A 17,793-nucleotide genomic window follows, 5' to 3' on the forward strand; every position below is an offset into this window, starting at 1 on the left:
CCCCATCTCTCAAGAATGGGGCTGGGCTTCAACTGGTGGGTGAGAACTCTGCCTAGCTTCCTCCCTGAAGCAGCAATTCTTCCAGGAGAACACAGAGGCTTTCATTGTGGCATGCATTAGAAGGACCTTTGGCAGCCACTGGAGTGCCCCACCCCAGGCAAAAATGGCACCCATAGAGGTCAAGTCTATTTGGAGCACTAGTGGATAGGAGTATGGGAGAAGTCACGTGCAACTTGCTGTGTTACCTTTGTCCCATGTGTGTCCTTCAGAGAAGGCCATCTCCATAAATATGTTACTTAAAAATCACAATTCAGAATAAAGGGGATTTCACAAACATGACCTTTGCCTTTTCTCCAATCTCATGTCTGCATTTTCAGCTGTTGTTTCTCAGTAAGGCTTCAGCTCCATTGTCCTCCTCCCTCCTTTGATTTCTCTGTACTTCCTCTGATTAAAAGTTGTCTCCTCGGAGGTGCCTTCCTGAATGGCCCTGGATGGAGTTGCATCCTCCTTTTCACTAGCTGTCACCTGGAGTTTTCCTTTCTATATAACCTTACTTGGCATTATTTGAAATTATCTTACTTATTATAATTGTTTACTTGTTCTTTTGCAGGGGAGAGCCTGTCTCTTCCACTGGAGTTTAACATCCATGAAAACAGGGACCTTGTCTGTCTTGATTGGCACTGTTTCTTCAGCGTGCAACAGATACTCGGTAAATATATGCTGAATAAATAAGTGAATAACACTAGTAACAGTCTTGCTTCACCAGTGCAGAGGTTTTCCTGGGGGTGGCAAGCCTGTCCTCTTAGGGGGGAGATGGAAGAAGACAGTTGCCATTGACATGCCTTGGGGCACCATTTCTTAATTGGCCCTCTCCGTGTGGTTAATGACAGTCTCCTTACCTTCCTCTTGTTCCCTTCCACAGGGTCGCTCTGAATGATGTTGATATCTGCATACATGCTCCTTTCTTTGTGCTGCATTGTGCAGCCAAGAACCAACACAATGAAAAATTTACCCTCCGATCTAGCACACAAATTTAAAACTTAATTCCTAACTCAAGGCAAAGTGGTGGCATACCATGATATTAATGCAGCAGAGAGGAAAACTGCTTTATTAATCAATAAATACTTTCTAAAGAAAGTCCTATACCCTTTTGTTCCACTGAACATCTTTCTGGTCTCTCATTCCCCTGGGAAGCCTGGAGCTTCCAGGCAGCCAGCAAGGGTTCCCTGGGTGGGGCAACCAAAAGACTTTTAAGAACAGGAAACTGCAGTGTTGTCTTTGAAGGTATATGTATTTCAGCAAAGTAAATATCTCTATCACCACTGAATCCTGAGTGAAATCTATATCACATATGGGTTTATAAACATTGAGGATTTGATCTGAGTCCATCTGCTGTCTAAGAGAGACATTTCTGAGGTCTTCAAGTAGAAAGAAAAATTGGGGGCTAAATTTAAAACTTTTATGTCCTGCCCATATTCCGTGCCTTCTGGCACTGCAGTCCAGAACACCTGACAGACAACTGCCAGCCTTGGAGCCTAAAGCTACTGTCTTAGTCACTTTCCTTGTCATTGGGACAAAATACCTGACTCCCACAACTTAAAGGAGAGGCTTATTTTGCCTCATGTTTCAGTCCACAGTCACCTGGTTCTAAGGCAGGATGGGATGACAAAGGGTTAAGGAAAAGCTGTTCTCCTCATGGCAGCCAGAAAGCAGAGAGAATGAAGGAAAGTTCCGGAAAAGGAGATAAACCCCTCTAGGGCACACCCCCACTGACCCACCTCTCCCAACCAGAACCCACCTCCTAACAGGAAGTCAGCAATAATGTCCTGACAATTCAATATCAGACAGTGAAAGTGAAGATGTAACTAAAAACTTAACAACAAAGAAAAGCCAGGCCCTGATGGATTCACTGCTGAATTCTACAAGAAATTTAAGGAAGTCTTAATGCCACTATTTCTCAAACTCTTGAAAGGGAAGTAATACACCCAAATTCATTCCTGGAAGCAAACATTACTCTGATACCCAAACCAGAGAAGGATCCAACCAAAAAAAGAGAACTACAGGCCAATCTCACTAATGAACATAGATGCAAAAATCCTCAATAAGATACTGGCAAACAGAATGCAGCAAATCATCAAGATTATAAACCATGAACCAGTAAGATTCATCCCAGGGATACAGGGATGGTTCAACAGACACAAATCGATAAATGTAATACACCACATTAACAGAGCCAAGTACAAAAACCATATGATCATCTCAATAGATGCAGAAAAAAGCATTCGACAACCTTCAACATCCATTCATGATAAAATCTCTCCAGAAAATTGGTATAGATGGTCTTTATCTCAGTCTGATAAAAGCCAGCTTGACAAACCAACAGCCAACAACATACTAAATGAACAAAAACTGAAAGCTTTCACCCTAAAGTCAGGAACCAGACAAGGGTGTCCACTATCACCACTCTCATTCAGTCCAATCACTTTTCAAACACACAAGCCTATGGAGGTCATTTGAGATCTAAACCTTAACAGCTACCCATGCTGGACAGGCTGGATGTCCTGTGGGATTGATGCTTCCCACTTTTTAAACTATGTCTGGTTAAAATGGTTTATAAGTACCTTTATACAGTATCTGGCTAGAATGGTATCTAAATACCTTCATAGCTTCCTCACCCCTTGGGAGTGATAACTCTTGGGTGTGTATTCTACACTGGCTTCCAGAGTTTCCCCACAGGATGAATTTTTGGTCACCCATAGTGAGACTTGATAACATGACTTTACTGGCTCCTTCTTCTTTCTTGTCCCACTTTCCCACACCTACCCCTATTTCCTTCACCTCCAGGTCAATGGGAACAGAGCCTGAGACAAGGGTATTGTTCCAGTCATTGTGCTGGGGTAGAAGAGAGAGGGCTGCAGTACAGAGCAGGAGAAGGAGCTCAACAAAGATGTGATCTCAGGTACAGACTAGGTTTTTTGGCCTGATCCCTTGGGGAGCTCTAGACCGTGTACAGAGTGGAGTCAAGGGGACTGGGGTTTTGAGTCCCTTCTCAGGTATTTCCTGAGGTTTGCCCTGGTTTCTGGGGTGGCATAGCCTCCAAGATGAGGTAATACCCATTTGGTCACAGACAATTCTCTAGAGATGGGGTCAGCTGTGCGCAGGTGTGATGGTAATCTGTATCATCAATTGGATTGGCTTGACAGACATCTAGAAGGTTAGTAAAGCACACTTGCAGGTATGTATGCATGGGTCATGGAGGCATAATCTTGGGGACTGCATCTGGTTCCTGTCCCCCTTATTCTTCATGCTCTTTCCCTGCTCTGATTCCCAGATGCTATGAGTTGAGTAGCTTTTCTCTACCATGTCCTTCTACCATGATGTTTCTTCCTTGGAGCAAACTGACCATGGACTGAAACTTCTGAAATTATGGGCTAGAATAAACCTCTCATCCATTTAGTTGTGTATGTCAGATATTTTCATCATAGCAATGGAAAGCTGACTAATAAAACAGGGCAGATACATCTGCCAGTAAAGAGGATTCTTGTGGGCCTAAGAGTATCCAGTATACTGTACCTCTAAGAAAATTTGCATTCTAATCTGTCTCAGAGTCTGATTCTCAGATGTGTAATGTATCTTGACCTTCAGAAGGGAGATCTCAGATTTTCTGACATTGTACTCAAGCTCCCATTTGTCCATCTGGCTCTGGGGGTTATTTTAGACAACTGGTGTACTTATCCAGGCAGTGATCCCTACTCTCCATCATTTATTTGTTATGGAATGGTATTTCTCCTCTCCAGTCTCTTCATTTTTACTGCTGTTTAGCTGTGGATATGGAGATTTCTATACCTTTCTTCTTCCCTTCATCATATTTACATGGTAAGCACTAACAGTGAAATGGCAAAAATGCCAAATATTACCAGTATGGCCAATTATGTCCGTGACAAGCAACCTCCCCACCTATTAGTTTGTTGGTAGAGGAACCTGTGGTGTTATAGGCCTGGGTCTCCTTACTCACCTGTCCTACATGGTAGTCCAGCCCATCTGGGATGCCCTGTGCCATGACCTACTTCTGTAGCACCAACACCCACCTAGTTCTTACTAATTACTTGCCCCAGAGAGCCAGCTTCTGCTTTTCATGGTTCCAGTCAGCAGCTAGTCCTGAGCAAGTTCTGGTCAATAGAAATAGAATGTTTCCTAGTAATCATATTAAAAAAGTAAAAGGAATAGGTGAAATTCATTTTAGCCATATAATTTAACACATATGCAAAACCATTATTTCAACATGTAGTCAATATAAAAATGATCAGTAAGATATAGTCACGAACCACATAACAGTGTTTCAGTAAATGACAGATTGCATGTATGATGTGGTGCTCTAAGATTAATTCATCTAGTGACATCACAGCCAAGTTAGTTGAAATACACTCTAAAGTTTGCACAATGATGAAATTGGCTAACTGAACTTCTCAGAACTTAACCATCATTAAGCAACCCATGATTTTACTTTTTCATATTAAGTTCTTAAATCTGGTGTATATTTCATGCTTGTTGTACTTTTCAATTTGGACTAGTTACATATCAAGTACTCAATAGCCACATGTGGTTAATGGCTACCCTATTGGGGAGCTTAATTCTATAGTTTCTGGTAACAAACCTGGCTTGTTGAAATGGTCTGATCATGGGTCTAGGGCTGGATTAAAAAGCAATGAAGCCAGGAGTACCTGGCATTCTTGATGGTGTGGACCAACCGGGCTGGGGCGGAGAACTGAGGTTCATGATGAAGCTACAGGAATGTTAGAAGCCTGGGAGGTTATGATCCAAATGGGGAACTTCCAGAGCTGGAGTTGTGGAAGTGGGGCAGTATCTGATATTGGTGGCCTTCTAGAAGGGGTGAAAATAAGTCACTCGACTGAAGCGCTAAAGGAATTTTCTGACCAGCATGCAGTTTGTTTGCTTGATTGATTTTTTGAGACAAGGTCTCACTATGTTGCTCAGGCTGGCCTTAAACTCTTGAGCTCAAGTTATATTCCTGCCTTAGCCTCTTGAGAGGCCAGAACTTCAGGTGCGTGCCCCTGTGCCAGTTCAGGCCAGTGTTTTTAACATCTCTGAAGGAACCGGGGCAGGTGGGCAAGCTGGGAGACCAAGACTAAAGCTACTTGGGGAACAAGAACTCCCTCTATCAGAGTCAATCTGTGTCATACCCATTAATTATTAGAAAAGCCAACCATTTTTAATTTTAACTTTTCAAAAGGAAGATTTTAAAAGTTAAGAAGTGACAAACACAAACTTAACCAGCATGCTTTCTATCACTTGTTTGAGTCCTCAGAGAAGGTGTTAAAAAAGGCACATATTCGGCATTGACCTTTTTGAAAAGCACTTGTGGATTTCACCAGTAATATGTTCCCTTTTGTTCTCACTCTGCAATTAATTGTGTGATCACCTCACAGCATTTTGATCTAGACTGTATTTCTTGTTTTAATGATTAGCATTTTATACCTTAGACTCTGTAAAAAGCAAGATAAATTGCCTTTCTTTCTTTCCTTGATCAGCCACACATGGCTCTCCATAAAGAAAGTGATCAGATTTTTACTCTTAGATGCCTGTTACCTGACTTTTGAGCAGAATAAATACTCACTGCATTTCTCAGGTGGGTAAGCCAAAGCCTTGAACAATTACCTGACTTGTCCAAATGACTCACTTAAAAGCAAATTAACCAGGTGTGGTAGCATGCACCTTTAGTCCTAGCTACTTGAGAGGCTGAGGCAGGAAGATTGCATGTGCCTGGGACTTCAAGGTCAGCCTGAACAACATAATGAGACCCTCTCTCAAAAAGAATAAATAAATAAGTCAGCAAATACATACATAAGATTAAAAACCCCGAGAATTTATTAAATGAAAATACATGGACTTGGTGAGTATTGTGGTTTCTAAGATTCACTTTTGATGGGAGATTCAATCTTTGAAATTATTGAATTTCTCATGGAAAGAATTTTGCTTTTACTTCACTACCATATCCATTTTATGACACATTATGCTCAATAGCTATATGTGAATGAATGGATGGATGGGGTGTATTATTTCCTCATTGATCAAATAGCTTTTCTAGTTTGAAAATACTTTTAAGATTAGTACTGTATTTAAAAGTCGGTTTTCATATATACAGGCTTTGTAAAATAGCAGGGTTTTTGGGAGATAATTCAGAACAAATAAAAAATGTACACACACATCACTCAATAGGCAGCATAATATTGTCTTCTTGCTTGTCTTTTCACAGAACACTTTGTTTTAAAGATCTCCTCATGTTAAGCATAAACAATTCCACATCATTTTTTAAAACTCCTACAACACTTGAAATATGGCTGGATCATAGCTTAGCTGGTCATTGTCATTAATGGCACCTGGGCTTTGCTATTTCAAGACTTGTTGCTGAAACTCTTTGCACATTGCCTCCTTAGGGACCTCTGTGGCTGGTCCTCTAGATCAGTGCTAAGCAGTGGAGCCGATGTTCACAGAAATGGGCAGTTTAAGGTTTTTAAGATAATGCTTAAATATTCTACAGAGTGAAACTACAATTCATACTTTTACTATCCATTTATCCACATCCTTGCTTACATGTATTATCAACTAACATTTGTTTTTACCAATCATTTGGGAAAAATGTATCTACTTCATTTTGCAAAAATAAATATAATATTTTGCAATTGTAAATATATAAAATAATGACTATAATGTATATACTATACATATATACTACTTGACTATTAATAATAAAACAAATATCCAAGTACCTACCACTCAGGAACATCTTGCATGGCCCCTTCACAATTGTGCAGTAGCAATTCATGTATTTTTTTTCGGTATATCAGTATGCCATGATTTATTTTTCTGCTGTGCAAAAATGAACATTTGGGTTGTTTTTGCCTTTCATGATCATGTGTCTGTGAGTTTTCTCATGCATGCCTCCTGGCACGTGCATGCTGGAGTGTTGTTAAGGTATTTCTAGCCATGAAATTGCGGAATTGTAGAGTGTAGTGAAGATGCTAGTTCCATCAAAATCAATTTTCGCCTTCTCCCAACATTCCCCAGGCTCCCTTTTAGTGGTATGTGGTTCTGTGACTAAGCACTCATCAATATACACTAGAAGTTTTCCATTCTGCTACTTGGGACCACAGGCATAAGGTAGTGGCTGCATCTCCTGCACTGTCCTGTCTCACTTCCCATTAGCCCAAACCCAAATGCAGTGGTGACTCACCTTCAACTTTGCAGAAAAGGACTTGGAAGGAACCAAGTAACTGAATGATTGTGAAGATCAAATTTACCCCACTGATCTAACTGAACTTCAGAAAGAATGTTTAAGTGAGAAATAAAACTTCTTTACTTTGAAGCCATTTTGCTGTTAATATCCCAATCATAGCAGCCTGTGCTCAGTCTAATGCAGGAAGAAGCACATGTTAAACTTTCCTGAGTAATACTCTGTACTCCCATCCAAACTCAACCCGTTGATAGTCCCACTAATGTTTTATGACAGCTCCTTTTTCTCCATATTCTACCAACCCTAGTCATTGTCTGATTTTATTATTTTTGCCTATCCGTGGGTGGACAACATTATGGCAATGTTGTTTTCATTTGCAAAAGAGGTTGTGCTTCTTTTCAGGTATTGTTAGGTTGTTCATATTTCTTCTAAAATATTATTTGAATCCATTGCCCCTTTTAAATATTAGGTGTTTTTTATTGTGGCCAAATATATATAACACAAAATTTTCATTTTAATCATTTAAATGTAAAATTCAGTGGCATTCATTACATTCACAGTGTTGTACAATCATCACAACTATCTGTTTCCAAGCACCTTTTATCACCCCAAACAGAGGTTTTGCCCTCATTAAGCAAGAATTCCTTGTTCCTTCCTCCCTTCCTCCCTGGGGAGTCTCTAATGTATTTGCTGTCTGTATGAATTTGTCAACTGTAGATGTTTTATATAAGCAAATCACACAAAATTTGTCCTTTTGTATGTGGCTTAAAAATATGCAATTCTTCACCAGTTCACATGCCATCTTAGTACACGGGCCATCCTGATCTCTGAATCCTTCCAGTTTCACTGTGCTGCCAAAACAAGTGTGTGGATGCTTTTTACACATTCATTTCTTATTGGTTTATGGAAATTCTTTACATATTGTAGATACCAATGCTATTTCCAATTCAAACATTTTCTTTCAGTGTGGATCTCAACTACATTTATGACATCATTTTTAGCAAAGCTTTTCATTTTTCCTATTCAAATGTATTTCCCTTTGTAATTTGTGCTTTTTGTGTCCTATTTATGAACTCCTCTTCCAAACACCGTACTTTATTAAGGTATCCCACTATATTTCCTTCAAAATATTTAAAAAATTTTCCTTTAATATTTGTTTTTAATCTACTTGCAGCTGATTATTACTATATTTATTTATTTTTTATTTTTTGGTACCAGGGATCGAACTCAGGTCCTTGAGTTTGATGCAGCAGGCGGCGAAACCACTGAGCTAAATCCCCAGCCCGTGATTATTACTATAAAAGAGGCATCTAATTTTAGTTTTTAAATTGTCTCAGCAACATTTATCGAGTGGTTTATCCTTTCTTACCACTTTGTAGCATTTCCTTTGACATAGATTTTCCACATACACCTTGCTCCTAAACCCTTACATCAGTTCCATACTGTTTTAATTCTGGTAGTTCTAAGTTTTGATAGCTGGTAAAGTGAGCCCCTTCACCCTGTTTTTCTTCAAAATTGCCTTGTTTATTCTTGTCTTTTGCCTATGAGCTTTAGGATCAAATTGTGAAATTAAAAATAATATTGTGGGTTTTTTTGTACATGTATTGAATTACTACTTAAAATTGGGTAGAATTGCCATGAGGTTTCTCACTTATAAACATAGTATATTTTCTTAATTGTTTAAATATTACTTGATGAAGTTTTATAACTTTTCCAGATAGGCCTTTAAAGCTTTCTTTAAATTTGTCCCAAAATACTTTCAAGTTTTACTGTCATTTAAAAATGCTATGTCATTAAAATTAATTACTTGTTTTTGATACTTTGGAATACAATAGATTTTCATATATTGACTTTGTAACCAGCAAATTTCTTCATATCCTAAATTTAATCTAACAATGTATCTGCACAGCCTCTTGGATTTTCTACACAGGTCATCTTACTGTCTGTCAATTAACATGTTTTTTTCTTCCTTTCCATTCCTTCATCTTTAATTTATTTTTTCTGTCTTGGAGTCCTAGCTAGAACCTTCAGTAAAATGCTGAATACAAGCAAGGAGAGTAGGTATCCTTTTCTCTCCAACTTTAAAGGGAAGGCTTCCAGTATTTCACCATTAAATGTAATATTAGCTCTGGAGTATGATAGGCACTGCCTCAGGAAAGTTTCTTTCTGTTTTTCTTTTATTAATATTCCTAAATTTACAAAAAAGTTGTGAATGTTTATCAAATGTTTAGGTTCAGTTTATTGAAATGATCATATGTATTTCATCTTTTTTTTTTTTTTTTTTTTTTCTTTTGGTACCGGGGATCGAACTCGGGTCCTGGCGCTTGCGCAGCAGGCGGCGAAACCACTGAGCTAAATCCCCATTAATGAGGTGAGTATATTTCTCTAAAATTGAACCATTCTTTAAATCTTGGGACAAGCCCAAAAAGGTTATATTAGCTTCTGGAGATGACCTGGGAAGTATATCCTTGAGTGTTTAGAGTAGGACTCAGTGGGAAACCATTTAGATTTAGTGTTGTTTCTTTCTTTCGGGAGGGAGATTTAAATTACTGATTCAAATTTATCCCTGGTAATCTACTGAAAAATTCTATTTTTTTTGTGAATCAAATTTCACATGTTCTCTTTTCAAGAAAAATTCCTATTTCATTTAAGTGGCTCAGAGTGTTCTCTAATGTTTTAAAGTTTTTCTTTAAATGTATATCCCCTTCCATCCTTGACATTTATTTTTGTCTTGTCTCATTCCATATTTCACCCTACCACTTGAAAACTAGCTCAATCTTGTCAGAAGACTCTTGTCTTTTATTCGTTTTTATTTTTATTTTTTCAGAGAGTGAGCTTTGAGATATGGAGGTCTTGCTGATAGTTTCTCTATTTTCTATTCTTATAATTTTAAGCACTTATCCTTATATATTTGAGCTCCTTGAGTTAGTTGTTTAACTCCTTGCCTTTCTTTATTTGTAATATATTTTCTGATATTCTAGTCTAAGGTATGATTTTCCTTTAGATGTTACACTGAATGCATGTCAAAGGTTTGAGAGGTTGTGTTTTCATTATCATCCAGTTTTAAGAATTTTTAGTCCCCATTAGGATTCTTACTTAAAGCTTATTTAATGTGTGTTTAAAAGTTTGTTGTTAATTTCTAATTGAACGGCTTTGAAGTCAGAGGTTACAATTGACTAATGAGTATTGATTAAATTTCATTATTCCTCTTTCTCCCATTGCATATTGAAAGTGCTCACCTTTAAAAATTTAAAGCATGATTGACTTTACCATGCATAAAATTATTCAGTACTTCTGCCTGCTTTCAGAATGGTACTATGGTTTTTAAAAACCTCTGAATTTTTAACTTCCATATAAAACTCTGTTCTTACTCTGTATTTTTAGTGTTATTTTGGTTTTGTAAACCCTAATGATTTACTCACATGTTGAACAGTTTCTTTTCTTGTACTTCTTTCTTTCTTCTTACTTTGCTCTTCTGAGTTTATTTCCCTTATTCCTGAACTAGTTCCTTTAATAGATTGCTTAGAGACAGTATCTTGGTGGTAAATTTTCTCAGGCTTGCTTGAAAACTCCATTTTTTTCTATTATTAGTCTTGAATAGAAATTTACCTGGACATAATATTTGAGGATATATATATATATATATAACGATTTAAATTTTTATATATAATTGTGTTTTTTCTGCATTTACAGTTGCTGCTAGGCAGGCTCATTTCTTGCTTATCTTTTAGTCAAGATACAACTCATTCATATTTGTTATTGAATATGATTTCTGAATTTCTTATGTTTTACTGCTTAAACAGTAACTTTCTTTTTAAAAGCTTTTTTCAATTCTTTTACTTTTTTAACATAAAGGTGATATCATGTTTTTATCTTCTCCAATATTTTCAAAGGTAAAAATATTTTAAAGTATATTTGTAGAAACCTTTAACTTTTGGAAACTATTTTTAATTTTAAAACATTTTAAAACAAAGTTTACCTTTTAAAACTAATTTCAGTATTTACAAGACTCAAGAATGGAAAAAAAAAAATAGCTACTAAGCCTCTATCATGTAAACAAGGACTTTTAGACTGCTCTGCTCTCCTCTCCTTTCCTCTTTCTGTTTGGTCTTCATTAATGTAATTTGAACTATTAGATTTTAGTAATTAGACTTTTAACAATATGTATGTTCTTTGAGACTATTTTTACATTTTACTTCAATTTGAGTGATGTAAAATCAATATTCAAAAATCAGTTGCATTTCTTCACACTAACAACCTATCTAGAAACAAGAAAATAATCCCACTTACAATGATCTAAAAAGAATAAAGTAGGATTAAATTAAATTCTAGAGATGAAAGATCTGTGTACTGAGTACTATAAAATATTAATAAGAGAAATGAAAAAGACATAAATAATGGGAAGATATTCTGTTTATAGATTGAAAAAATTCTTATTACTGCATGTCCATTATACCCAAATACTGTATACAGATTCAATACAATTTTTATCAAAATTCCAATGGCATCTATCATAGAAAGAAAATAGCAATTCTAAAATTTATATGGAACCACAAAAGGTCTCAAATAGTCAAAGAAATGTTGAAAAAAAGAACAAAATTGCAAGCCACACATTTCTTGATTTCAAATTATATTTTAAATCTAGTAATCAAAATAGTCAGCATAAAACTGGCTATGTTTTAGTCCATAAAAACAGACACATAGGCCAATGGAACAAAATAGGGAGTCTAGAAATAAACTCAAGTATGTATGGTCAGCTCATTTTTGACAAGGGCACCAAGAAGGCACAATGGAGATAAGATAGTTTCTTCAATACAAAGGAAAAACTGGATATTCCCATGCAAATGAATGAAAATGGACCCTTATCTTACACCACACATAAAAATCTACTCTAAATGAGTTAAAAATCTAAATGTAAGACTGAAATTATAAACTCCTAGAAGAAAATACAGGGGAAAGTCTCCTTGACAATGATCTTCCTTTTTAATGATTTTCTGAGTATCACACCACAAGCAGGGCAGCAAAAGCAAAAATAAAGTGGCACTATCTCAAACTAAAAGTTTATTTTTAATAATAAAGGAAACATCAAGATGAAAAGACAGGTTATGGATTGTAAGAAAATATTCACAAATCATATGTCTGATTAGGAGTTAGTATCCAAAATATATAGGATTTAGAATGTGTGAATATGGATTAAAGGTATGATAACTATATTAGTCCACTGATTGGTTTAGCATAGTCAGGTTGTGGATGATGGGAACGCCCACCTTGGGAGTGGGTGGCACCTTCCAATCAGCTTGTAGCCTGGATGGGATAAAAGAGAAAGGAAGCTTTGTTGCTGCTGCTGGCTGGTTCCTGGCTGCCCTGCCATGGACTGTTTTTCATCTGCCATGCCCCTCTGCCATGCTGCCTTGCCTTGGGGCCAGCTGACTATGGACTGAAACCTTTACAAATTGTGAGCCAAAATAAACCTTTCCTCCTTTAACTTGTGGTTGTCAGGTATTTTGTTCTAGCAATGAGAAAGTAACCAAAACACTGGATATAAGAAGACACTAGCAAAAGAAGGAGAAAAAACTGTTCTTTGTTTGGTTTGAAGCTGAGCCAACAATGGTGGTGATGAATATTTACTTCATTTTCTGGTTAGTAAATGTCCTGAATGTTTGAGTCAGGTATTGACATTCTTATGGTTGGGATCCACAATGTCCTCACAAAGACTCATTGAGTTGAAGGCTTGGTTGATGATGGGCTTTGGAAAGTGATTGGATCAGGAGAGGTCTAACTTCATCAGTGAGTTAGTCCACTGATGAGATCATAATTTTCTGGCATTATTGGGGCAATAGGGAAAAGGAGGTGGGGCCTAGTAGAAAAGGAGTGGATCATGGTGTAGTGACTTCTGAGACTATATCTGGTCCCCAGCCCCTTCTTCTTTGGTTCTCTCTCTCTGCTTCCTGATGGCCATGAGGTAAGAAGATTTTCTTTACCATGCCATTCTGGCATGTTATTTATTAACTGCAAGCCTCAAAGCAAGGATGCCAGTCACCCTGGATGGAACCTTTTGAAACCATGAGCCAAAATAAATCTTTACACTTTTCAATTGGTTTTCTCAGGAACTTGGTCACGGTGATAAAAAGCTCACTGTCACAGACAGAAAAAGAATTATATGCCCTCCTAGCTATTTCTTTCTTTTTTTTTTTTTATTAAATTCTTCTATTGGTACATTGTAGGTATACAACACAATTACATTTCTCCTTGGGAATTGTACCTTTACATGATGCATCTTGGTTCTTATTTTTTCCCCATTCCTAGACCTCCCTTCACCCCCTCCACCCTTCCCTATTTACAAAGACTTTATTTCCATTTCTCATCATTTTTCCTTTTCCTTCTTTCCTTTCCCCTGCCCCTCCCATTACCCCTCCCCTTTGGGCCTTTTCTTCCTATTTTACATTATCAATTATTCATTCTAATCTTTGGTACATTTTAGGTATACAATATAATGACATTCATCATTGGAAATTTGCACCTTTACAGAGTCTCTCTGGGTTCTTATTTTTCACTCTTGCCCAGCCCTCCCTTCAACCCCTCCATTCTTCCTTATTTACAAAGATTTTGTTCCTATTTTTCCATTTTCTCATATTAATCCCATTCCCTTCTATCCTTTCCCCTAACCCTCCCACTTCCTTCCCCTTTGCCCCTTTTCTTCCTATTTCACATTACCTATTATACATTTAGTCCTTATTTACACTTTCAGTTTCTCACACCAGAGAAACTATTTGGTATTTACTCATGTGTGTCTTATTTATTTCATTTAAGAGTATTGCCTCAATGTGCATCCACTTAGCTATAAATGTCTCTAATTTCTCATTTTTTATGGCTGAGTAGTACTCCATTTGATAAAAAAACCACATTTTCTTTATCCAGTCTCCAGTTGATGGGCATTTGGTCTGTTTCCAAGTTTTAGCTATTGCAAACTGTGCTGCTGTGAACATGGGCGCACATATATCACTGTGGTATGATTCTTTTAATTCTTTGGGGAAGATCCCCAGCAGTGGAATAGTGGGGTCAAATGGGACTTCCAGTCCTAGTTCTTTGAGGTATCTCCATACTGATTTCCACAGTGGTTGCATCAGTCTACACTCCCACCAGCAGTGGAGCAGGGTTCCTCTTTCCCCACAGCCCTGCCAGCATTTGTTATTGGTGGATTTCATGATAGCAGCCATTCTTTCTGGAGTGAAATGGAATCTCAGCATTGTTTTCATTTGCATCTCTTGAATGACCAGTAATGTTGAACATTTTTTCATGTATTTATTTGCTATTTCTACTTCTTTGTCTGAGAAGTGTCTGTTCATTTCAGATGCCCATTTTTGGATTGGGTCTTTAAATTTGGGAGGTCTGATCTTTTTAAGTTCTTTATAGATTCCAGATAGTAGACCTTTGTCTGAGGAAGAGCAGGTGAAGATTTTTTCCCACATTGTGGGTTTTCTCTTCACACTGCTGGTGGTTTCTCTTGGTATGCAGAAGCTTTTTAATAGGAAGAGACCCACTTGTTGATTGTTTGTGCTAGTTCATGGGCAACTGAGGTTTTGTTCATAAAATCTTTTCCTACACCGATGTCTTTAAGAGTTGTACCCAACCTCTATTCCAACTGGTTCAGAGTTTCTATTTTTAATGTTTAGATCTTTAATCCATTTTGATTTTAGTTTAGTGCATGGTGAGAGATATAGATCTAGTTTTAATCTTTGGCAAGTTGAAACTCAATTTTTCCAGCATCATTTATTAAAGAGCCTATCTTTCCTCCAGTGAGGGTGTTTGGCTCCTTTATCGAAGATGAGATGGCCGAGTGTGTCTGGCCTGGTTTATGCATCTTCTAATCTGTTCCACTGGTCCTCAAGTCTGTTTCTTTGCCAGTCCCATGCTGTTTTTATCACAGTAGCTTTGTAGTAGAGTTGCAGGTTGGGGATTGTGATACCCCCTGCCAGGTCTCTGTTACCTAGAACTGCTTTTGCTATTCTGGGTCTCTTCTTGTTCCAAATGAATTTTTGGATTGTTTTCTTGAGATCTATGAAGTATGCTGCTGGGATCTCAATTGGAATTGCATTAAATCTATATAGCAGTTTGGGAAGTATATTAATATACTTTCACTATATTAATCCTTCCTACCCAGGAGAAGAGGATGTCTGTCCATTTTCTGATATCATCTTCAATCTCTCTTTTCAGAGTGCCATAGTTTTCAGAGAAGAGGTCTTTGATTTCTTTCATTAGGATGATTCCTAGGTAGTTCAGTTTTTTGGATGCTATTGTGAAAGGAATTATTTGCCCTAGTTCTCTCTCAGTGAGTCTGTCATTTGTGTAGAGGAAAACTATTGATTTTTGTGTGCTGACCTTGTATCCAGCTACTTGACTGAATTTGGTTATTAAGTCTAGAAGACTTTTGGTGGAGTTCTTGGGGTCTTCTATATAGAGTATCATGGCATCTGCAAATAATGACAATTTCACTTCTTCATTTCCTATCTTTATTCCTTTTATTTCTTTCTCTTGTCTAATTGCTGTGGCTACTGTTTCAGAACTATACTGAACAAGAGTGGTGATAGTGGACATCTTTGTCTTGTTCCTGATTTTAATGTGAAGGATTTCAGTTTTTTGACCATTTAGTATGATATTGGCTGTTGGTTTTTCATAGATGGATGCCATCAGTTTGAGGTAGAGAACACCTATGCCAATTTTTTGTAGGGTTTTTATCATAAATGCATGTTGGATTTTGTCAAATGCTTTTTCTGCATCTATGGAAATAATCATATGGTTTTTGTCCTTGGCTCTATTGATATAGTGTATTACATTGATTGATTTGCATATATGGAACCATCCCTGCATCCCTGGGATGAATCCCACTTGATTAGGGTGTATGATCTTCTTGATGATCTTCTGCATTCAGTTTGGCATTATCTTATTAAGGATTTTTGCATCTATGTTCATTAATGAGATTGGCCTATAGTTCTCCTTTTTGGTTGGGTCTTTCTCTGCTTTGGGGATCAAGGTGATGCTTGCTTCCAGGAATGAATTTGGGAGTATTGCTTCCCTTTCAATTTCATTGAAGAGTTTAAACAGTAGTGGCAGTAGTTCCTCTCTAAATGTCTTATAGAATTCAGCAGTGAAGCCATCAGGGCCCAGGCTTTTCTTAGTTGATAAGTTTTTAATGACATTTTCAATTTCATTGGTTGATATTGGGCTGTTCAGAATTTTTAGGTCTTCTTTGTTCAACTTTGGTAATTCATAAGTATCTAGGAATCTGTCCATTTCTTCTGTGTTTTCCATCTTATTGGCATATAGCTTCTGGAAGTAGGTATTGATGATCCTCTGGATTTCTGCTGGGTCTGTTGTAGTTTCACCCTTTTCATTCCTAATTGCATGGATTTGGGCCTTTTCTTTCCTTTTTCTGAGAAGGTTGGCTAAGGGTTTATCAATTTTGTTGATTCTTTTGAAGAACCAACTCTTGGCTTCATTGATTTTTTGTATTGTTCTCTTAGTCTCCATTGCATTGATTTCTCCTCTGATCTTTATAATTTCCTCCCTTGTATGAGCTCTGGGGTTGTCCTGTTCTTCTTTTTCTAGAAGCTTGAGGTTCAGCATCAGGTTGTTTAATTGGGCTCAGTCTGTTTTCCTAATATGTGTATTCACTGCTATGAATTTCCCTCATAAGACTGCTTTCATTGTGTCCCATAGAGTCTGATATGTTGTATTGTCATTGTCATTTAATTGAAGGAAATGTCTGATTTCTTCTTTAATTTCCTCTGTGATCCATTGGTTATTCAGAAGTGTGTTGTTCAATTTCCACATGTTTATGAAATTGTTTGAGTTTGTTTTGCTATGGATCTCGAATTTCATCGCACTATGGTCTGATACTATACAGGGGATAACTTCAATTCCTTTGCACTTACTTAAACATGTTCTATGTGTGAGTATGTGGTCTATTTTGTGAATGACCCATGTGCAGCTGAGAAGAACGTGTATTCTGATTTTGTGGGGTGGAAGACTCTGTAAACATCTGTTAAGTTCATTTGTTCAAGAGTTCGATTGAGTTCTAGTAGTTCATTACTTATTTTTTGTCCAGTTGATCTATCTATTTGTGACAGTGGGGTGTGGAGGTCCCCCACTACAATTGTATTAGTGCATATATGACTTTTCATGTCCATTAGTATTTGTTTTATACAGTTGGGTGCACTAGTGTTTGGTGCATAGATATTTATGATTGTCATCTCTTCCTCTTGGATTCTTCCCTTTACAAGGATGTAGTGTCCTTCTTCATCTCTCTTAATCAGTGTTGGTTTGAAATCTACTTGATCTGCAAAGAGGATAGCTACTCCTGCTTTTTTTCGGGTTCCTGTTGCATGGAGTATTGTTTTCCACCCTTTAACTTTCAGTCTATGAGTTTTCTTTTGAATTAAGTGTGTTTCTTGTATGCAGCATATTGTTGGATTTTGCTTCTTGACCCATTCTGACAGTCTATTTCTTTTGATTGGTGAATTGAGACCATTAACACTGATGGT

General features: G+C 37.2%; 1 pseudogene; it reads right to left on the reverse strand.

Moving 5' to 3' along the window:
• Positions 1-8,019: 8,019 nt before the first annotated feature.
• On the reverse strand, positions 8,020-8,115 carry LOC147825245 (U6 spliceosomal RNA; annotated as a pseudogene).
• Positions 8,116-17,793: the final 9,678 nt, after the last annotated feature.

Source organism: Heterocephalus glaber, unplaced genomic scaffold, assembly GCF_053883595.1.
Source record: "Heterocephalus glaber isolate CG9 unplaced genomic scaffold, H.glaber_assembly_v1.0 deba00001504, whole genome shotgun sequence".
In the NCBI taxonomy this organism is placed as follows: domain Eukaryota; kingdom Metazoa; phylum Chordata; class Mammalia; order Rodentia; family Bathyergidae; genus Heterocephalus; species Heterocephalus glaber.